Source organism: Giraffa tippelskirchi, chromosome 4, assembly GCF_054371585.1.
Source record: "Giraffa tippelskirchi isolate mGirTip1 chromosome 4, T2T-mGirTip1v1.2.pri, whole genome shotgun sequence".
In the NCBI taxonomy this organism is placed as follows: Eukaryota; Metazoa; Chordata; class Mammalia; order Artiodactyla; family Giraffidae; genus Giraffa; species Giraffa tippelskirchi.
In genome coordinates this window covers 23,500,066-23,524,445 of record NC_137278.1, presented here as the reverse complement: position 1 = coordinate 23,524,445, position 24,380 = coordinate 23,500,066, and positions in this window count along the sequence as shown.

The window sequence follows — 24,380 nt, the reverse complement described above, 5'->3', positions numbered from 1 at the left end:
TTCAAACCCCAGCCCCAGGTCTTACTAAGTGGGATTCTAAGAAAACCCCATCACCTCCCTGAGACTTCACTTCCTCATATCAGAAATGGGACACTGGTAACAACACTGTCCCCAGGAGTTATTGTGAAGAAAATTGAATTGGGAGCAAACAAGCCATTTTTTAAAAATTTGTTCATTTTCTCTCTTTCTCACTGAAATGTAAAAAATCTCTGAAATCAGGAACTTGAACGTGTTGCTCATCATGGTATTTTCAGCACCTAGAACAGTGACTGGCGCAAATGACATGCTTAATAAGAGCGTCTTGAATGAAGGGAGAAATATTAGTGTTCCTTATGCCCAGATACAGATCTTTCTAGAGGGAATTTATATTTTTACACTTGCAATTAAAGTTCCAACCCCCAGTGCTGCCTCCTGTTATTCACATCTTGTGCTTTGAATCAAGGTTGATCTGCGTGGCCAGTAGACTATGGCAAAAGTGATGGTATCTCACTTCCAAGATTAGGTTGTAAGACACTACAGTTTCCATTCCTCTTGCTCTATGGCTCTGTTGTTCTCTTGCTTCTGTATTTCTTGTTCCTAAGAAAGCCAGGTGATGAGTAGCTGCAAGCAGAGATTCATATGGTAAGGACTGGATTCTCCTGCCAACAGCCATGAAAGTGAGCTTGCAAGTCGATTCTCAGACCCATCCTCTAGGTAAGGTCTGGCCAATGCATGGAGCTGGACTCCAACAGGTGAATGGATAAAGAAGACGTGGAAATGGAATATTAATTCAGTTCAGTTCAGTTTAGTTGCTCAGTCGTGTCTGACTCTTTGTGACCCCATGAACCGCAGCACACCAGGCCTCCCAGTCCATCATCAACCCCCAGAGTCTACCCAAACTCATGTCCATCAAGTCGGTGATGCCATCCAACCATCTCATCCTCTGTCATCTCCTTCTCCTTCTGCCCTCAATCCTTTCCAGCATCAGGGTCTTTGCAAATGAGCCAGCTCTTCACATCAGGTGGCCAAAGTATTGGAGTTTCAGCATCAACATCCAGTCCTGCCAATGAACACCCAGGACTGATCTCCTTTAAGATGAATTGGTTGGATCTCCTTGCAGTCCAAGGGACTCTCAACAGTCTTCTCCAACATCAAGGTTCAAAAGCATCAATTCTTCTGCATTCAGTTTTCTTCATAGTCCAACTCTCACATCCATATATGACTACTGGAAAAACCATAACCTTGACTAGATAGACCTTTGTTGACAAAGTAATATCTCTGCCTTTCAATCTGTCTAGGTTGATCATAACTTTCCTTCCAAGGAGTAAGCGTCTTTTAATTTCATGGCTGCAGTCACCATCTGCAGTGGTTTTTGAGCCCAGAAAAATAAAGTCAGCCACTGTTTCCCCATCTATTTGCCATGAAGGGATGGGACCGGATGCCATGATCTTCGTTTTCTGAATGTTGAGAAACCCAACTTTTCACTCTCTTCTTTTACTTTCATCAAGAGGCTCTTTGGTTCTTCTTCACTTTCTGCCATGAGAGTGGTGTCATCTGCATATCTGAAGTTATTGATATTTCTCCCAGCAATCTTGATTCCAGCCTGTGCTTCATCCAGCCCAGCGTTTCTTATGATGTACTCTGCATCTAAGTTAAATAAACAGGGTGACAATATACAGCCTTGACGTACTCCTTTTCCTATTCGAAATCAGTGTGTTGTTCCATGTCCAGTTCCAACTGTTGCTTCCTGACCTGCATACAGGTTTCTCAAGAGGCAGGTCAGGTGGTCTGGTATTCCCATCTCTTTCAGAATTTTCCACAGTTTATTGTGATTTCCACAGTCAAAGGCTTTGGCATAGTCAATAAACCAGAAATAGATGTTTTTCTGGAACTTTCTTGCTTTTTTGATGATCCAGCGGATGTTGGCAATTTGATCTCTGGTTCCTCTGCTTTTCTAAAACCAGCTTGAACATCTGGAAGTTCATGGTTCACGTATTGCTGAAGCCTGGCCTGCAGAATTTTGAGCATTACTTTACTAGCATGTGAGATGAGTGCAATTGTGCGGTAGTTTCAGCATTCTTTGGCATTGCCTTTCTTTGGGATTGGAATGAAAGCTGAGCTTTTCCAGTCCTGTGGCCACTGCTGAGTTTTCCCAATTTGCTGGCATATTGAGTGCAGCACTTTCACAGCATCATCTTTCATGATTTGAAATAGCTCAACTGGAATTCTATCACCTCCACTAGCTTTGTTTGTAGTGATGCTTCCTAAAGCCCACTTGACTTCACATTCCAGGATGAAATATTACTTGGCCATAAAAAAGAATGCAATAATACCATTTGCAGCAACATGGATGGACATGGAGGGCATTATGCTAAGTGAAATAAGCCAGACAGAGATAGACAAATACTATATGATATCACTTATAAGTGGAATTTTAAAAATAAAGCAAACTAGTGAATAAAACATAAAAGCAGGCTCACAAATATAGAGAAAACAAACTAGTGGTTACATGTGGGGAGAGTGGAGGGACAACACAGTGGTAGCGGATAAGAAAAGGGGGAGTTTTTACAGATTATATGAAATCATGTGTGTGAAACTTCTGAAAATTATAAAGCACTACAGAATTCAAAGAAACTTTCATTCAATAAAAAAAGAAAAATAAATAAAGCTGGACTCTCATTCCTTTAAAGTTCTCACTGTAATTCTATTGTTACAACCCAAGTTGCATCCACTTATTTGGAAATTACATCACCCTGTTGGTTTACAATAATCTCATGGTAAAAATAAAACAAAACCCCTCTGGCTCTTTTTCATATAAACTACTGTTAGTCCATGTACCACCATCAGAACTTTAAAAAACTTACACTGGGGAACTGATTCAGGACCATATATTCATCTGTGTCAACTTTCACTTCATTGATTCTAGCCCATAATCTCAGTCTCAAGAAATATTTTAATAAAATATTCCAGACATATAAACAAGTATAAATGATAATGCAATGGTTGCCCATCTCCTCACACTCTTGCTTCAGAAAGAAAATCATTTAAATCTGGTTGAAGTATCTGTATACTCTTTCCCCATTTCATTTTCTCAAAGGAATCCACCTTTTTGAACATGCCGCTTATCATTCCAACACATTTCTTACATTTTTACTACATCATACTGTTTGTCTTTTTAAATTTCATAGGAAAATTTATATATCCCTCTGAAAAATACTTTTTTTTTTTTTCACTCTAAATTCTGCTTTTGATATTTGTGGTGGTGGTTTAGTGGCTAAGTCATGTCAAACTCTTACAACCCCATGGACCATAGCCCTCCAGGCTCCTCTGTCCATGGGGATTCCTCAGATAAGAATATTGGAGTGGGTTGCCATTTCCTTCTCCAGGGGATCTTCCTAACCCAGGAATTGAAACTGCCTCTTCTGCACTGCAGGCGGATTCTTTACTGCTGAGCCACCAGGGAAGCCTTTAAGATACATAATTATGTTAATATATGTAGCTGTAATTTACCCATTGGACCAGGATCTGGAGAAGTGATGTAATGGTTCTCAAGATGATGGTCACTGGGATTTGTCTCCAATTTCCTCTGTTACAAAAACATTGCTATTTTTCTCTCCATATGTGTACAAGAGGACCTCTAAGTATTTGCCAAAGGGGAGAATTGCTAGATGATGGATCATGTGTATCTTCTATGCTACCAGATGTTGCTAACTTGTTTCCAGGAATGATGGAGCAAGTTAGATCTCCATGTACCCTGGACATGTGGGAGAGGTCCTGAGACTCCACACTTTCATCAAAGGTCAGTGTGTATCAGCCTTGATTATTAGCCAGTTGGATGAGTGTGGAAAGTTTCTAATTACTCTTTTACTTTTCAATTATCTCTCATTTGTCACTAATCTTTATATCACTAACATTGTCTCTACCTCCACTGTTCACAGGTACATTAATTAGGATGCTCCTTCCTTTGAGTAACAAAACACTCAACTAAAAGCAGCTTGAACTAAAGTGAAATGTTAGTTGCTCAGTTATGTTTGACTCTTTGCAACCCCAAGGACTGTAGCCCACCAGGTTCCTCTGTCCATGGAATTCTCCAGGCAAGAATATTGGAGTGGGTTGCCATTCCCTTCTCCAAGGCATCTTTCTGACTCAGGGATTGAACCCATGATCAGGCAGATTCTTTACCATCTGAGACACCAATACATAGTAAAATAATGAAAGCAGCTTAAACACATCATAAGAAGCTTGTTGATAAAATTCTTCCAGATTTGGTCACCTTAGTGGTGCTAGGGCCAGGGTCTTCCATTTTTCTTCCCTTTGGTCTTTAGCTTTGGTCTTTATCTTTTCATCATGATGGCAAGCTCTCTACTCCTCAATATCATACAACAGCATGCAAAGGCAGGCAGGTTGCTCTTCCTCCTGTGTCTCTTATCATCACTGAGCAATATTTTTCGCAGAAGCCCCTTGACCAGCTGCCCCAATTTCCCTTCATACCATATTGACAAAGATTACTTTTGGTACCCATGACTGAAGCAGTGACAAGAAAGGGGACTTAAATTTCAATGGGCAGTTTAGACAGTCACCCTTGGGGATAGCAGAGAAGGCAATGGCACCCCACTCCAGCACTCTCGCCTGGACAATCCCATAGATGGAGGAGCCTTGTAGGCTGTAGTCCATGGGGTTGCTAAGAGTCAGACACGATTGAATGACTTCACTTTCACTTTTCCTTTCACACATTGGAGAAGGAAACGGCAACCCACTCCAGTATTCTTGCCTGGAGAACCATCTATGGGGTCGCACAGAGTCGGACACGACTGAAGCGACTTAGCAGCAGCAGCGGCAGCTTGGGGATAGAATGGTGCCCCTCCTCTAAGCACCTGAGAGGGTGAACCTCCAGATGAATTCAGAGCTCTTCTAACAGTAAAGAAGAATGGAGATGATAGCTTTGGGGTGGCAGAAACAAAATTCCTTAAGGCTAAATTCTAGAAAGAGCTTTCATTCTGGTGTCCATTTTTAGCATATGGACAGCAGTAGTATCCTTGAGCTCCAACTCAAGGAGTTTTTACTACCCTTACTTTTTCAACATGGAGTTCCATGAATTCGTCCAACCTCCATTTTTTCTTGCTTTCAGCACCAACTATTCATATTCAAAATTTTTCTTTTTCCTTAGAAGTTCTTTGCACATAATACTGCAGATCACCACTGAAAAGATAAAGGCTTCCAATTTCCTACCCCCAGCTCCATTCTTGTGCCTCTAAAGATATTTCTTCCTCATACACAGCACTTGTGTTTTCTTAGGATTTCTAAACTGATATAAGTGCCATCACTTTAGACAATTCTTCTCAAACTATGGTTTTTTCAAACTTGCTCATGCTCTTTGTGGATGGGATTCTCTGATCCAGAGCCTCAGATTGGTACTGAGGCCATTTTCTGAGCCCTTAAAAAGATTAAACTTGGTGTAGAAATAGACTTGCCTCTGGTCCCTCTGTCCTCTGAGGCCAGAAACAAAGATCCTTTAAAACTGGTACAAGAAACCAAAAGTTTTCCAGATGCTGATTCATTGCTCATCAGTCACATCAGTGATTAAATATTTAAGTGCCAAGAGTCTGTGATAAAATATTAATCTCCAGCCAGTCTGCTATAAAATATTTAAGGGCTAGTGAGTCTGGAGGGTGCAGCTTTCAGCTCAGAGGGAGAAGAGCCCCATCCAAGGCCGGACGCTGGATGATGGAGCAGATGCACAAAGATGAGTTGATAGGAAAAAAGGTCAGCTCCAAGTGCACCCAGATGCCCTGGCTACACAGTACCGAGACTGCAGCTGGTCTCATCAGGCTGGTCTGTTTGTGAGCAACAATTCACCCCCATGAGAAATGCCAACCTGAACTTTCTATGTGCTTTTCAGAAATGTAAAAACTGAGACTCAGAGAGGTAGAGGGAATCGCTTCCGGTTTCAGCAAGGAGCAACATTTACTAAGCTTTTCACATTTGTGCTCAGTCGCATACGACTCTTTGCTGCCTCATGGACTGTAGCCCATCAGGATCCTCTGCCCATTGAATTTTCCAGGCAAGAATACTGGAGTGGGTTGCCATTTCCTCCTCCAGGAGATCTTCCCAACCCAGGGATCAAACCTGTATCTCTTGCGTCTCCTGCAGGTGGATTCTTTACCACTAGCACCAACTGGGAAGCCCTTTTCACCTTTAAGCAGGAATTATTTCCTTTCCAGCCTCAGCAGAACCATGAACAAAGATTCTTGCACAGTCTTTGTATCAGTTAAAAAAAAAATCATTTTCTCTGGTGTTTCAAGCAGAGGGAATTTAATATGGGAAATTGATTACAAAGGAGCTAGAAGGGCTGGAATAACAAATAAGAGAAAGAAGGGAAACTAAAAAGAGGAAGTTCAGTTCAGTTCAGTCACTCAATCATGTCCGACTCTTTGCAACCCCATGCACTGCAGCACACCAGGCCTCCCTGTCCATCACCAACTCCCAGAGTTTACTCAAACTCATGTCCATTGAGTTGGTGATGCCATCCAACCATCTCATCCTCTGTCATCCCCTTCTCCTTCCACCTTCAGTTTTTCCCAGCATCGGGGTCTTTTCAAATGAGTCAGCTCTTCACATCATGTGGCCAAAGTATTGGAGTTTCAGCTTCAGCATCAATCCTTCCCATGAATATTCAGGACTGATTTCCTTTAGGATGGACTGGCTGGATCTCCTTGCTGTCCAAGGGACTCTCAACAGTCTTCTCTAACACCACAGTTCAAAAGCATCAGTTCTTTGGTGCTCAGCTTTCTTTGTAGTCCAACTCTCACATTCATACATAACTACTGGAAAAACCGTAGCCTTGACTAGATGGACCTTTGTTGACAAAGTAAAGTCTCTGCTTTTTAATGTGCTGTCAAGTTGGTCATAACTTTTCTTCCAAGGAGTAAGTGTCTTTTAATTTCATGGCTGCAGTCACCATCAGCAGTGATCTTGGAGCCCAAAAAATAAAGTCTGTCACTGTTTCCCCATCTATTTGCCATGAAGTGATGGGACCAGATGCCATGATCTTAGTTTTCTGAATGTTGAGCTTAAAGCCAACTTTTTCACTCTCCTCTTTCACTTTCATAGTGGAACTGAAAAGAATAGGGAGGAACATTTAGATGGGCAGTGCTGCTCACCTATCCCCAGACGAAGGCTTGGAAGCCTATTCCTGCAGCTGAGTTCTTGCAGATCCTGTCTCAGTTGGTTCTGAGTCCACCAGAGAAGTGTCTTCCTCAACCAGAGCTGCAGCTTCTGGAGAAAGGATACTTATTCCTGCCAGCCAGCTGGAACTCAAAATCGGCTCCACTCCCATTGCCATTGCAAGAGCCAGCAGCAGCAGCCACCTTGTTGGAGCCACCAAGGAACCCTCCCTTGCACCCTCTGGTCAGGCTCCCACCAGCGCCTCCTACTGGCAGAAGCGGACAGAACTTCCACCTATGAGGGAAACTAACACATGCAGTTTGCAGGCTTCCAACAGGAGGGTACTGAAATAGGAAACAGCATGTAAATAGCAGGCACAGCCCCATTGCTACTTGAGAGAAAGAACTCCAGAGTAATACGAGTCAAGGTTGGCTTCCCCATCTTTTTCTGCTGTCCCACCATGAAACGAGACACCTCACGAGTCCAGGAGTTTCTCCAGGGTTGGTCTTAAATATGGATAGTCAACTACTTCTGTTTTCTTAATCAATTCTAAAAACAAAAGAATGTTTAAGTGAGTTAAAAGTTACAGATTCCTTTCTTGTTGAGAGTTCTCAAATTATGCCAAACTGGTGTGATTATAAAATGTGCAAAACAACCCGGAAAGAGGTCAATCCAAGTAGGATCATAGAAGCTTGAGCTGTAAAGGTGCTGAGCCATCAGTAAGATACTTCCACCTGTTGGTTTGCTGACAGGAAGACAAGATGCCAGAAAGGGCCTGGTGATGGTCTCCGACAACCGCAGCCTGCTCTGATAACTCAGGCCAGTATCTCTCTGCACTGCACACTGGCTGTGCCTGGCAAGCTTGTCCGTCGATAAAGATGATCTTAGCTTTGTTGCTTATCATTTCTTACAGGTCCTACTCATCTCCCCCAGTGAATAAATACAAGGAGAATACTTCATTTTCTGTATGATATAGTTTTATAAGACATTTTGACATCCATTACCTCCACACGTCCCAAAGAGAACCCTGTAGACTAAAATCCAGGACAGTTATTCTCATCTCTGCGTGTGTGATGCGCAGCAAGGTGAGGTGACTAGCTCAAGAGGACACAGAAGAGGACTTGCTATTCACAGCCTGCTGTAACAAACAGCCTGCTATAACAGGCTATCCAAATGTTGAATAAGTTAGCAAATGAAAATCTGAATGCTCCCTGGTCATCATTAATAAAAACTGGGGCTAGAAGAAGTACTAGTTCAACAAGAAGAAGAGTTTGTTAGGAGAAAAGAAAAAAGGGGGTGTGAGGAGATGGAACTTGGGAGGAAAATGTTTGTGCCTATGAGTGGGAAGGTGGAAGAAGGGGGGTTCCTAGAACCCACAGACTCCTGAAATCAGCCTACTCAAAGATAGAGCAGGAGGAAGAGTGATTACATGTGTGTGTGTTAGTCGCTCAGACGGGTCCGCCTCTTTGCAACCCCATGGACTGTAGCCCGCCAGGCTTCTCTGTCCATGGGACTCTCCAGGCAAGAATACTGGAGTGGATTGCTGTTCCCTTCTCCAGGGGATCTTCCCAACCCAGGGATCGAATCCTGATCTCCTTCCTTGCGGGCAGATTCTTTACCGTTTGAGCTACAGGAAAGAACTTCTAATTTCAGAAGCCCCCTAAAAGCCAGCTGTTGCATCTAGAATCCCCACCTCCTGCCATTGCCCTGGACAGTCGTGAACTCTTCCAGGTCTGAGAATATCAGGCTCAGTCCGAAGGCTCAGGATCCCTCCAGGTTTCCTGACTGTCCAGGGTCCGCTGCCCTTGTCACCCCTATTTCCTACCCTCACCAACCTGCCCTTCCTCACCCATGAGTCCCCTGGCTTCTACCCTCTCCAGGCTCCCCACCCCCCACAGTTACAAAAACAGAGGGAGCCTCCCAGCCATACTTCCCCCATCCCTAAATCCAGGGTGACATTCCATGCAAACTACCGCGACAGTCCCTTTCTGTCGCTGTTTAGGGCCCGCTTTATGCGGACTCCATTGCACTTGTTCTGAGACAAATGAGGAAGATGTGCAGTCTATTACCCTTATAAACCAGCTCCTTTCTTCCTCTCTCTGCCATTTAAAAGGGCCTTTCTATTTGACTGAACAAGAAAAGGAACTCTAAGAGGGGAATTAACATTGTCCCCATTATATTGTCCAATTAACACTTGTCCCGTCAAAGGCTGAGTAGGAAGCCGGGAGACTTGGTCAATGAGAACTTTTAATCCCTCAGGTAAATGCAAAGTCGCATTGAACACGATCAAAGGGCAGATCTCAATATATTCTCCCTCCAAGCCCAGTCCCTCCCCCCTCATGCATAGGACTGTATGAGGCTGCTAAGTTCTGGTTTGAATGAGTCTCAACCTCCCTTTGTGGCCATGTTGGGTGAAAGTGTGGGGGATGGTGGATCAGACATTTAAAAACTCACAGCAAGGCTCTTAATTACGCTCAAGACAAAGACACCAACGCAGACATGGTGAAGTAATGACGACCCAACCATCTTCCTTTTTAAAAATCGATTTCCTCTCTGTAGGTACTAGGTCCAACACCATTATGAACAAAGTAAATTATGCAAATAATTAATCCTTTAGAGTGATGGAATTTGGGGGTCAGTTTCTTGGATCTATAGAATGCCGGCATTCACTGAGGTCTGACCCATGAGAAACTGATGGGCAAATAGAATCCGGACTTGAGCTGGAGGGCAAGGACTCTGAAACACTTGTTTTTCAGTTCCCTCCACTCCCTGTGATCTTAACATGCTTCTTTTCTTTTTTAAAAAAGATTTTTATTGGGGTGCAATTGATTTACAATATTTATTAGTTTCAAGCGTATAGCAAAGTGAATCAGTTACAAAAATACATACATTCACTTTTTTAGACTCTTTCCCCACATAGGCCATTTATAGAGTATTGAGTAGAGTTCCCTGTGCTCTACAGTAGATCCTTATCAGTTATCTATTTTCTGTATAGAGCAGTGTGTATGTGTTAATCGCAATCTTTTCATTTATCCCTCTCTCTTCTTTCTCCTTGCTAACCATAGCTTATTTTCTACATCTCTAACTATATTTCATTTTTGTAGATAAATTCATTGGTAGCCTTTTTCTTTACATTCCACATACAAGAAATATCATATGATATTCGTTTTTCTCTGCCTGGCTTATTTCAGTCAGTATGATAATCCCTAGGTCCATCCATGTTGCTGCAAATGGCAGTATTTTGTTCTGTTTTATGGCTGAGTAATATTCCATGGTATATATGTACTACATCTTTATCTATTCCTGTTGATGGATATTTAGGTTGCTTCCATGCTTCTTTTCACGTGGTAGGTGCTTAAAATATATTTACACATGATGGTGTCTTGAAAACTGATTTGCTTAGGGATTAAGCCATTCCCTTCTCCAGGGGATCTTCCCAACCCAGGAATCGAACCCAGGCCTGCTGCATTGCAGGCAGATTCTTTACCATCTGAGCCCCCAGGGAAGCCCAGTTTAAGACCCAGGTCACTTCAAAAAGATTCTTATTGGTTTACTAAGATGAAAAATGAATACAGGAGAAAGTAAGAGTAGAATGATAAACTGATACCTGGAGTGAGTTAATTCATAGGAGTGTGTGCTGATCATTCCTGCCCAGTTACTACTGATGCCCCCTGGGGCTGGCAATGAGCTTCCTGGCTGCCAGTACAAAAAAGGAAACACAGTCAGTGGCAAAATCTATATTGTCCAGAGAATATCTCCTTAAATAAACTGAAGAATGCAATATAATTTTGATAGCCTGGAGCAAGCAGGTAATATGGGACTTCCTTCCTCGACTTCTGAATATACATTCTAAAATGGCTTTATGAAATTATACTGAATGATATCAAGGGAAGAGGTCATCATCATGAGATCTAACTTGGCTAAGCTCTGTGGAGCGAGCTGAATTCCTGAAAGATACCATGCAGCCTTGGGGAAGGTTGGCACATCAACGGCTGTCTGTAAAGGTAGCTCTTCAGATCATTTAGGAACCCCAGTAAGCTCATAGCAAAAGCTTGGCACCCTGGTCCCACTAGCAAGGCTAGAGCCAGGCTGTCCTAAGAAGTTTTGACCCAGAGCCACTTTGACCAAGAAAACCAGATTAATGTGTAACCCAACCAATCAACATCCACCAAGGCCAACAAGATGTGAGCACTGTGCAGACCAGGCTGTGGGGAAGACAGAGAAAGATGGCCCTCGGTACGCCTAATCCGTGGGCACTCTGGCGGGCACTGACATCAACTTCATAGGCATCCTCACTGTTCCTTCCTTCTTAGGGCTTTTACACATGTGATTCCTTTGGCTTGGAATGCTTTCTCCCCCTGGGGTTACTCTCTCTATTTCACAAAATGCACGCATGCTCAGTTTTGCAGTCGTATCTGACTCTGCAACCCCATGGACTGTAGCCTGGCAGCCTCCTCTTGCCTTGAAGTTTTCAGGCAAAAATACTGGAATGGATTGCTATTTCCTACTCTTGAGGATCTTCCTGACCCAGAGATGGAATTCACGTCTTCTGCATTGGCAGGTGGATCCTTCACCACTAAGCCACATGGGAAGCCCTTTCACAGAGACCTTTGTTCAAACATCATCTAATTACAGGATGGTCTGACTACCCTGTGAAACACTGGACACACATTTTCCCATCATTTTGCCCCTCCACCCAACCCCAGCTCTACTAGGTTCACGGTCTTCTCCATGGAATTCTCCAGGCAAGAATACTGGAGTGGGTAGCCATTCCCTTCTCTAGGGGATCTTCCCAAACCAGGAATCAAACCCACGTCTCCTGCATTGGGAGGCAGATTCTTTACCATCTGAGCCACCAAAGAAGCCCCTTCATCGTTAGGAAACATCATAAATCTTTGTATACGATTTGTCTATCTGCTTTGGCTCCTCCTCTTTCCCCTGTCTTGCATACTCTCTGTTTCATTGTAGATAGGCGGGAAATACTTAATCAGTGAATGATGTGCGGGGGAAGACTAGCAATGCACATGGCAGGGTGAGACATCTAAACATTCATTCTGATAGTTAGTTGCCTGGAAGAGGAGATCAGCTGCAGTGAGCATGGCAGGAGGGCCTCCTATCAGCTGAGCATGGAGGATCCAGAAATCTCTGATCGTGATCATGGTAATTAGGGTGACCATGTAATTGATCGCCCCAAATTGGACACTCTGGGAATGAAAGGAGAGCTATTAATAATTACACCAGGGCAACAGGCATAAAATAGCACTGTCCCAGGCAAGCCAGATTTATGGTCAGCCTGGTGATGGTTAACTAGTAAAAGGGGGAACCTCCTATTTGAAAGTGGACTTGGCTGGGTTGTATTCTGAGGATTACCCTGCAGGGGTCTCTAAGGTCATTTCCTCATGGATAGAAAGGGTCTCTGCTGAAAGAGGTGGACACCTCCATGTCATCCTAAGAAGAGTTGGGCCTCACACAGGACACTGCAACACAGAATGAGTCTTGAATGCAAAGCAGAGGGAATTGCTTTCCATGAAGCTCAAAGTCCTCCAGGGCGTGCTTTCTCAGGCCATATTTGTAGTGGAAAGAGCCCCTGGGCAAGCACCGAGACAGTGTCCAGGAGGAAGGAAGGAGCCTTCTAGTACTGGGGAATGAGCTTTGTCCCCTGTACCAAGCTACCTCTATACAAGTTTTTAATGTTTACTCCAGCTACATTTAGGAAAGTGTCTGACTGTGACAACCTGGTCCCCTGATAGCTTGGGGAAAATGTCATTTGTCCTCAGTAGGTCAGAGGAATGAAGAGCAAATGGGATACCTGTAAGCCAAGAGGCGTCCTCAGAAGAAATTAGAGAGGTATCTCTTAAGACTGGAGAAGGAAATGGCAACCCACTCCAGTACTCTTGCCCGGAAAATGCCATAGGGAGCCTGGTAGGCTACAGTCCATGGGGTCGAAAAGAGTCAGACATGACTGAGTGACTTCACTTTCTTTCTTTCTGTAGTTCTTTTGGAGAAGGAAATGGCAACCCACTCCAGTGTTCTTGCTTGGAGAATCCCATGGACAGAGGGGCCTGGTGGGCTACAGTCTATGGGGTTGCAAAGAGTCATACACAACTAAGCAACTAACTAACACCCATCTCTTGAGACAACAATTTTCTTAGCATAGGAAAAATTAAATTAACTGTTCTGAATTCAAATGGATAAAACTTGATAAAATGGAAGGAATAGGTTTCCATCAGGACCTCAAAGATTTACCTTCTCTTCCTCTCTCATCTCCTCCCCACTAAATGTCTCATGGAATCACTAAGTGATGCTCCCCTAAGCAAGGCTTAAAGACTCCAACCCTGCAGAGGTGACTGGTCTGCACACAGCCCAGGCTGCCTTTGCAGGAGACTTCCAGGGCCAAATGTGGCTTGGGTATTTTGTTTCATTTTATTTTATTTCTCTTTAGTTGGAGACCCTTCTGTGATATCCTGACCTGGGTTGAATTCCTGGGTCGGGAAGATCCCCTGGAGAAGGAAGGAAATAACAACCCACTCCAGTATTCTTGCCTAGAGAATCCCATGGACAGAGGAGCCTGGCAGGCTACAGTCCATGGGGTCTCAAGAGTCGGATGACTTAGCAACTAGATCATCACCATGATATCCTGCTAGGTCTGAGAATGAATGCAAGTATAACATCACCAGGAAGAACTATTGGCCAATCTAGACACACCAAGACCAGAGTCTCATAGACAGTGTCCTGTCCACTGAGTCACACCCGCAAACACGTGAGTTGATGACAGACCTCCACATGCACACAGCATCCTGAAGCAGCGTGGGCACTACCGTGTCTGGTCACATTCTCTCCTTTTCTTTGGGTTTTAAACGGCACTTGGGACAGGCCAGGTTGCCATAGACATTAAACTTGGTGATGTATCCATTTCAAAAGCAGTACAGTTTCCCTAAAGTGGTAAAGAAACACTTCAGCATGAAATATGGTTTAAGAGAAGACAGAACATGATTTTGAAACTCAGGCCCCTACCCGTGCCTTGCAGCGGGGAGTCCACGCTTTTCTAAAATGTGCTTTATCTTCACAGAAAAATTCAGCAGCAGTGGCATAAAAGCAATCAAATCTATGTTCTCCAGCTGCACTTGGGGTCTTGCACCCTTTAGCACCTTTCAACCCCCACGTCCTAAGAGCTAGGTGACACAGTGCTATGGGCAGCCAGACTGCCCAGTCTGAATCCCATATCCACCCCTGTCTAGTGTGTGTGAAGTAAGCAATCTTTTCATGCCTTGGTTTCCTTACTTCTAAGATGGAAATGTGATAGCTCTGAATTCACTGAGTTGCTGGGAGGATTAAATGAATATATACCCACACATACATGCAGTTGCTGCATATAGATAGAATGTGTAGCCATAACACTTATAAGTGGTGGCTATTACCTTTATCATCTCCATTTTATAGCTGAGGTCAATAAGGTCCTGAGTTACCCTGTCGGTGAACGGTGGAACCAAGAATAGATCCGAGGTCCCTCTGATACTGCGTGGCTACCATCAGTCCAGCATGTGTGTACCCAGTGTCCATATCTGGTTTTCTCTTTAAACCTATACAAGCCCATGAGGTAGGCAGGGAGGTCATCATAATTCCATTTTACAGATAGGAGAACAGATCCACAGGATGCTGTCACGTGACACTATGGGCCTCAGCTCCTCTGAGCCCCCTCCACCAGGGCACGCTTCTCCAGCTGCTTCCTCGCAGGTACCCTGCACCCTTCCTGCCAGTGTGCCTGCCTCTGAGTGCCTGGCCCTCCCCCTTCCCAGGCACACTCACCATCTCATGCTATTAGAGCCTCGCAGCAGAAGCATGAGGGCCACGGGGCCAGGAGTTGTTGGCCCCATTTTGCAGATATAGAAACTGAGGCTAAGCCAGTTAAGGACTCCTGGCTGCTCAGGTCCCCAGGCCCCACGCTCCAGCCCTTCCCCATCTCCGAGGCCCACTCTTCTTGTGCAAACAACCTCCTTCCAGGTCAGATAGTGGTCCTCATATGCAGGGATGCAAAGCACCCCCGCTCCCTCATGAGGCCTCAAAAAACTGTGAGGATGCAGAAAACACTCTGAAAACAGTCCACCTACTCCTGCCCACGTCTTTTAGAGACGAGACTCCTCACATTTAGCCCTGGAAGGATGAGACCAGATCTAGGTAACACTGAAGTGTGTGTGTGTGTGTGTGGTGGGGGTTGGGGCAGGGGAGTGTAAGTGAAAGTCCCTCAGTTGTGTCTGACTCTTTGCGACCCCATGGACCGTACAGTCCATGGAATTCTCCAGGCCAAAAGACAGGAGTGGATAGCCTTTCCCTTCTGCAAGGGATCTTCCCAACCCAGGGATCGAACCCAAGTCTCCCAAACTGCAGGTGGATTCTTTACCAGCTGAGCCACCAGGAAAGCCTGTGGAGTGAGGGTGGGGATGTAGTCTCTCACCAGAGCCTTTGCCTCACAGATTTGAGCTGTCCCTGCAAACAGTACTCTCTCTCTCCCAGACTCCAGGGCTCCCCAGATTCTTTCTCATCCCTCTGTCTCCCCTCACCTTATAAATTAGACCCCCTCTCTCAGAAGAAGGCATGCGTTGGGTCTTCTTCTCAAGGGAATGTGAAGATTTAATCCAATCTCTTGCATCTATTTAGCTGAGTATTAGCTGTATTGTTGTTGTTGAGTCGCTAAATTGTGTCCGACTCTTTGCGACCCCCTGGGACTGTAACCCGCCAGGCTTACAGGATTACAGAAAACCCCATGGGATTCCCCAAGCGAGATTACTGAAGTATTCTTCTTCAGGGGATCTTCTCAACCCAGGGATTGAACTCACGGCTACTGCTTGGCAGGCGGATTCTTTACCACCAACCCTTTGAGCGATTACTAAACTTCACTGAGCCTCAAATGCCTATCATCTATAGAAAGGGTACCCTATATTCTGCTTTGTCTTGAGAATTAGATGCAAAAGTGTATGCAGAACATTTCATAGGTAGTTAGAAAATAACAGCTGCTCTCTCTCTTTCCTATAATTGTTGATTATAAGCTATAAAATGGAAAGGCCAGCAGGGGCCACAAGAGAGGCTTCAAGCACCCTCCACTCAGAAGCGTGTTCCTGGTCAATTAAAAGCAGAGCAGGGCTCCTGCAGGAGGCTGGGAGGGTCACACTGTGGCTTGGGAGGCACCTTCTGGAGGCCAGGTGGTGGGTGGGCTGGGGACACACGAAAACCATTTGCAAGTGGCAGCTGACAAAGTCCTAACGCAGGGCAGGGGAGAGGCATCAGAGAAGCAAGATACAGGCACGCATGGTGCTCAAACCCAGCCTCAATCAGAGAGAATGTGGTGGAGGCCCCCATGAGAACAAGACTGCAAAATGGGACGGACCCCAATGCTTCCTCCCCAGCTTGCCTCCATCACTACTCACGGGACTTTGGGCAAAAGCTCTGAGCTCAAGTGTTGTCAGTTGTTGTGAGGGTTAAACGGCATTTTTTATTGACATATACACACTATTAAATATAAAAGAGATACCCAATGAGAACCTATTGTATAGTGCAGGGAACTCTGCTTCATGCTCCGTGGTGACCCGAATGGGAAGGAAATCCAAAAAAAGAAGATACCTATAGCTGACTCACTTTGCTGTACAAGCAGAAACTAACACAACATTGTAAAGCAACTATACTTCAGCTTTTAAAAAAGGAACGATCAATAAATACATGAAATTTTGTATTTCACTCAGAACAGTGCCCAAGTCTGCAAGTACCTTTCCCTCTTTTCACAAATGGGAAAAACTAGGAAGGGAATATCTTTGCCCAGAAATCTACAGCTAAATGTGTTCATGGGTTCTGCCTTCGTGTTTCCAATCCTCGATGACACGCCTTCTGCCGCGTACCAAATGCAGATTCTCACTAGCAAATCTCAAAAAGAATGAAAGAATCTATTAGTCACTTATGTTCAGAATTTACTCCTATTAGATCTTGTAGCAGAAAGGAAATTGAAAAAGACATGTTAGAAACAAATCTACTCTGGGTTGAAGAGGCTTACGGACTGTGTGAGGGACTGTGGCTTGAATGTGTTTTTGTCACTGTAGCTGGCTGCCCTGGCATGATGCAGGAAGCTAGCTAGACATTTCCAGATAGCCCTTATCCAGACAAAGGGCAGCCAGCCAAGTCCCACGAGCTCCTGGTGACCACCCAGGGACTCAACGTGTCCTTTGTAGGACCCCAAGTGAGCCTCTGCGTTTGTCAGGAAAGAGCTCTCTTTTGTCAACCAGGCTTACAAAATAATAGGGCAGCCCCTCTACCCAGGAAAGTATGCACAATACCAGCTGGTTATCAAAGGGCAATGGAGGTCCCTGACTTGGAAGACCAAGGGCTGGCCTTGAATGTAAATGACCAGAACCTGGGTGGATGGGAATCTTAGCTCCTCAGTCTCTTAATGGCATAATCTTGAGTAGGTTGCACTAAATGGCAGAGCCTCAGTCTCTTTGTCTGCAAAATGGGCATAGTAGTACTTACTTGAGGGCTGTTTGGAAGATTAAAGGAAATAGTAGATGCAAAAGTGCTTTGGAAATTAGAAAATGTTCCTCCCATAAGAGACATTACCTTGATGACAATTGGTTCTTTGGAGCATTAGCTTTTAGTAAAGGTTCCCCCATCCCCCACTAAGCTGCCCTCAGGCCTGGCACATCAAGGGAGAGGAGCGATTCCAGCAGTCCTGGCCCCACATCGCCCCTCCCTTCGTAGCCATCCAGGCATTCCATGTCTCTCCCCGTTCCCCAGACAGTGATCGTGAATAAGTCACTTCATCTCTTTGAGTATCCCTCTCCCCATCTCTGTGAAGGGGCCCACGATGTCTGCTCTGTCCACCAGAGAGGTTGTGGCCGTGACCTTTCAGGAGATCACACGTCCTTAGCACGCATCACCTGCTACAACATAACCCCTACCCCAGCCTTACTTACGAACCATGTGAACTTGGGCAAGGGATGGGATCATTCTGAGCCTCTGTTTCATATTCGCTTAAATGGACATTAGAGGTACTCAATACTTGGGGCCACATAAGAAACAAATAAATCAATAAACCAAGGGCTCAGACCATCTCTGGAGCATGGTAGGTGTTTATTAAGCTCTGACTTCTTTCTCTCTCCCATCTCAGTCCTATCCCCTACTCTGCCCTCAAGATTCTTTAAATCCTTAAATTGCTCCCCCAAATTCTTGATAAACTATGTCAATCTGACAAACTTCTTCAATTTCCTTTAGCCAGGATATAGTCCTGCCCCAACTGGTAAAAGCTATGCCTAGAACCTGTGTTCTCCTGCTCCTCTAAAAATGCCAGAAACACCCAGCTGGTAAGGGACTTGACAAGGACCTTTGTACTATCTCCACCTCAGAGGTAAGACCACACAAGTCATCGCTGGTCCATAAGCCCTCAGGAGTAGGAGGCTAGAAAAAATATCAGGACACCTAAAACCCTCAGTAATTACTGGATAAAAGGAAATCCTCTGCTCGTGTATAACCCAGCTGTATTTTAGGAAGTAGAAACTGGTTCGTCCTTCCGTGAGGATGGATAGTGGTGTGAAAAGTTGAGTGAGTCACCCAAGATAAAGATTTGCTGAGATCCACACTGCACCAGCTGAGCACGCGGGATGCCGTGGAGGAGAATACGGTGATTGCTGTCCTCAAGAAGACTGGAAATGACGTCACAAGAACCAGCGTGACAAATGTCAGGGAAAGCAAGGTCTAGGAGCACCTTGACCTGAGCTCATCTCAGGATATTTGAAGGCATTTGCTGAATATGAAGGATGAGGGTGGAGGTGGGGAGAGGACTACAAAGGAGGGAGGTGCTTCCACCGGATGGGCAACCAGCTGCATTCAGAACCTGGGCTTACCCAGTACCAGGGGCCACTAGTGGGGAGTCCAGGGGACCCCCGGGGCCAACCAAAATGGCTGGTAGTTCTCCGTGCAATGCATGTGTGAAGTCCCCCAGATGCTTGAAAGGACTCGTTGAATGCACCATGCACCTGCCTGCACCCCCAAGGTCAAGAATAATTCCCTCGGATATTTGTAAACATCCAAGGCTGGGTAACTGTCCCTCACTGTCCCCAGGTAAGTGGACAGGCCACTCCAGCCTCTCCTTTGTAGGGGGAGCTGCTAACTGCCCTGCTCTCAGGTTCTTCTACCCCTCCCGTCAACACTCAGTGAAGCCTGCTCGCCAAGCCTGGCTCAGGCAGAGGCTGTGTGCAGGGCAGGGGTGGGGGGCAGAGGGAGTGTCTGAGGGTTAGAGCAAGGTCACTAATGGGGCCGAGTCTTTCTCACCAGAACCCTCCTCTAAGAGCTCATCGATTATTCATGGCCATTTAGAGGTCCAACTTCCTTCCAAGGGAGGGAGCGCGACAGCCAGACCCGGAGAGGAAGCCTGGGGACAGAACCCCAGACGAAGTCCCCATCATCGAGGACCCCACAGGCTGAGGACAGCCTCCGGGGAGTGGGGAGTGGGCAGCTGCCCGGGTCCAGGCCACCTCGCAGCCTCCCCAGTGGGCAAACTCCGAGGCCGGCCCTCCTCCTGCTGGCAGATGTGTTCATCCACTAAATAATTTACACGCTCCAGGAAATGGACCGCGGAGATGCCAAAGCCATTAGAGGCCCCGCTCATGGGGGACGGGGACACAGGAGTGGAGAAAACACGAAGGAGCCGCCATTGCCAGGCGCGATCAAACTCGCTTCTCATCTGAGTTCACCGCAGCCCCTGCAGGCAGTTCATAGTGACCTGCATTTTCCTGGTGAGGAAAATGAGGCTCAGAGAGGGTGAGGGACTCATTACAAGGCCTCACTACATAATTACATTCAACCCTGGTCTTCTGGTCGTTGAGTAGATCCTTTATGCAGAAGGATTTCACTAAGAAATCAAGAGCCTGTTTCCTCTTTTTCAATTATTATTATTATCCTCAGGTTGGCTCCTGGTGAGACCAGATCCTTCATTTCTACCTTCTTGCAGCTGTCTATATCTGGGCCCAGGAACTCCTACCCTTTCTGGGCCCACTGGAGGGGCTGCAGTCCTTTGGGACCCAGTCGTTAAAACACTAAGAGTGAACATGTGTGTGTGCTAAGCCGCTTCAGTTGTGTCCGACTCTCTGGGACCCCATGAACTGTAGCCCAAGAGGCTCCTCTGTTCTTGGAATTCTCCAGGCCAGCCTACTGGAGTCAGTTGCCATTCCCTTCACCAGGGGATCTTCCTAACCCAGGGATTGAACTCAGATCTCCTGCATTACAGGGATATTCTTTACCATCTGAGCCACCAAGAAAGCCCAAGAATGCACAAGTTATGACCAATTGTGTCCATGGAGAGACTGAGCTCCAGAGAAACGGAGGACCTGCCCAGGATCTCATGGAAAGAAAGAGAAGGGAATCCAGCAGCCAGGACTTCAAATTCAAGTTCGCTTTCTTTTTTGGATGCTGCCTCTGATGTCAGACCCTAGATGTGACCTCCAGTCTGCTGTCTAAAACACCCAATGTGGAAAGACAGCCGGTTGTGTTTCTGCCCAAAGGGGCAACGGCTAGGACCTCTGTGTCTCCAAGGAGCCTAAGAATATCACCTCCTCCCAGTGTGCCACGCAAAACCAGTGCAGCAGGGGCAGTCCTTAGTTGGATGATAAAAATAATGCTCCGGCTGAAAAGCAAGCTGTCTGACCCACACAAGGGAAATTAAATGCAACTCCACGGTGGATGCAGGTGAACGCAGGGTGCGGAGACACACCCCAGGTTCATCAATCATTTCTCAGAAACTAGGTCAGTGCTGGAGAAGAATGGTGGGGTGTGCACTTACGTGGGCTCCCCTGTCCACTGCCTCCGGAGGCTCAGCTATCCCAAAGTTTATGTGTTCGTTTCTAGGGCTGTTTAGCCAAGGACCACAAACTCAGGGCCTGAAAAAGACACGAGTTTCTAATCTCACAGTTCTGAAGACAGGAAGTTGGAAATCACTCACTCGGAAGATTTTGGAAGATCTTTTCCTGGCCCCAGCTTCTGGTAGCCCCCAGGGCGTTCCTCCATTTATGGCAGCAAAACTCCAATCTCCCTCTCCTCTTCCTGTGGCCATCTTCCCTGTGTCTCAGTGTTTAAATCTCCCTTTTCTGATAAGGGCATCACATATGGATGAGGGTCATATTCCCTGGTGGCTCAGACGGTAAAGAATCTGCCTGTGATGCAGGAGACCCAGCTTCAGTCCCTTGGTCAGGAAGATCCCCTGGAGAAGGGAATGGCTACCCACTCCAATATTCTTGCCTGGAGAATTCCATGGACAGAAGAATGTGGTGGACTATAGCCCATGGGGTTCCAGAGGAGTTGGACACATTGGAGCAACTAAGCACCTTAGCACCCACCTACTCCTGAGTGACCTTGACTCAGCTAATGACATTAGCAAGGACTTTGCTTCCAAATTCAGCCACTACTCAAAAGGAGTGGATGTTTGGGCTTCACTGTATCTTTCTGAGCAAAATAATTTAAACCATAACACCATAACAGGTGGAAGAATGTTGATTTTAAGGGTTGTGCAAGAATCAGTTAACCCAAGTCTCCTTTTTGCACTGCCAGGGGCCACAGTACCCTGTTTGTAGCGCAGCCTTCCGGCTAAGGGGTGCAGAGAATGAAAGAACAGCGGGCAGAGTCTAGAGCAACCACAGGATCAAAACTATCTCATCATAAGCTGCTTCTAAGAACTCTGTTGGCGCATATCTTACTCATGCAAAGTTTTATAAGGTTTTTCTTGTCCTCAGAATTCAATTGATGACATTCTTTCAATTCAATAAATATTTACTGAGAAACTACTCTGTGACAGCCCCTTGGAGGCGGGGTGAAGGCTGGAAATACAGGAATTATTTAGTTACTCCCCCCGTTCATGCAGAGCTTCAACTCTGGTGGCAGAGCATTTGAGTCAATGGGCAATTATCCTGTTGGGTGATAAATGCTGTAATAAACGGTGTCCCAAATGCCACAGGGTAGAAAACAGCAACAAGCTGATCTCCGAGTTATCTTCATCACTCACCTTACCAAGCTCTCTATCCACCCAAAATAGATGTCTTGCCTCCAGTAAATACACACAAATCCGGGTTTTCTTTTGACAATAACAGGTGGCTCACTGAGGAATCGTATGGTACTCCGGATGGGTAATGAGGCTTGAAAGCTCTCCATCAGAGTCTTCAGCATTTCACACCATGGAGCCAGAGATGAAAGGGGAGAGTTCAAGCCAAGCGGCCTATGGTGGCCATGCAAACCACCCAAGCAACACAACCTTATGGTGCTCTCTTCCCTCTTGGTCACAGCAGGTTCTGGTACTACTAAGAAATTGAAAGCTCTGAAAATGCTTCTATTATTTAGAGCAAACAACCCCCAGGGCACAAGAGGACAGGACCCTAGAGGTGACTATAAGATGGAGCCTCGGGTTTGAGATTCCATGTCATTGTTTAGGGAAGGACCGCGTATAGCAGAGCCCTGGCAATGCCACCCAGGTGACAGCTGCAGCCATGGTCGTGTGCGGCAGCCCGTCCTATAGGCATTCTTATAGGAGATGACAGCTTTCCTACCACACAGCCTGTATCCCATGGGAGGCGAGGAGCAGCTGGTCAACCAGAAGAGGACTTTGATGTCAATATCAATTCTCTAGACCTTGAACAGTCATTTCACCAAAAGGGAAACAAAGAGCCAATAAGTGCACGGAAAATATTTAATCTATCTCAAACTCAAGGAAATGTGATTTAAAGTAGCAATGGGTTATTAATTTGTATTTATTGAAATAGCAATAAAGTATGATGATACTCACTGCATAATGATGCAATGGAATGAGTTGTATCATTCATTTATGAGAAAGAGAAACATAGAACACTCATTCTGGCAAAAGAAGCAATTTGACAACATATACCCAAACTCTTCAAAAATGTAAAGCTTCATCTCACCTCTCACAGCTATCTTAAAGAAATAATATAGAAAGGTGGTACTCGTAGAGTAACTTAAAAGAGAACAAAATAGGAAACAACATAAATATCCAACAACATGGGAAGCAATAAATAAATAATGGTACCTTCAGAAGATGAAATATAAAGCCATTAAAAATTACATTTTGAGACAGTCTTTTTTTAAGAGTAGTTTTAAAATTTTTATTATTACTTTTGGTTGTGCTGGGTCTTCATTGCTGTGCAAGGGCTTTCTCTTTGTGGCGTCTAGTGAGCAGGGTCTACTTTTCACTGCAGTGCATTGGCATCTCATTGTCATGGCTTTTCTTGTTTCACTACACAGGCTCTAGGGCGCATGAGGTCTTCAGTAGTTGCAGCACATGGGCTCAGTAGTTGCGGCACCTGGGCTTCATTGCTCCCCAGCAAATGGAATCTTCCCAGATCAGGGACTGAATCCACGTTCACCAAAAGGGAAACAAAGAACCAATAAGTGCATGGAAAATGTTCACTCTATCTCAAACTCAAGGAAATGTGATTTAAAGTAGCAATGGGTTATTAACTTGTATTTATCGAAATAGCAAAAATATGATGATACTCATTGGCAGGTGGATTCTTATCCATCGTTCCACCAAGGAAGTCCGAGACAGTTTATAAGTGAGGAAATATTTATGTTAAAAGAGAAAGTAGAAAGAACAACACAAAATTGTATATCCCATTTAATATTAATTATGTAAATATGGATTTTTAAAAGACTGGAAAGAAATAAACAGTAGCAGTGACTGTGTCTGTGGGTTGGATTGTACATTAGATGAACTTTTTTCTATTCTATAATTTCCAAATTTTTATTAATAATTATAGATTATTGTTCCAGTTAGCAAAATATAGCCATTTAATTTGTTTTAAAATACATGTGCTCAGTCACTCAAACATGTCTGATTCTTTGCGGCTCCATGGACTGTAGCTCACCAGGCTCCTCTGTCCATAGAATTTTCCAGGCAAGCATTGTGGAGTGGGCTGTCATTGCCTTCTCCAGGGGATCTTCTCAACCTGTGTCTCTGTGTCTCCTGCATTGGCAGGTGGATTCTTTACCACTGCACCACCTGGGAAGCCTCACTTAAAATATATACATGTATGTTAATATGTTTAAATATTCTGACAGCACTGTGTTAGAAGCCAAATAAAGAATATTTATGTAGGTAGAAGAGAAGCCAGTTGTTATTCTTTTAAGTTTGCACTCAATATACCAGACTTCTTTGTATTAAATCATTGATTGGCATCACCATTTTTCTAAATGTTGCAGAA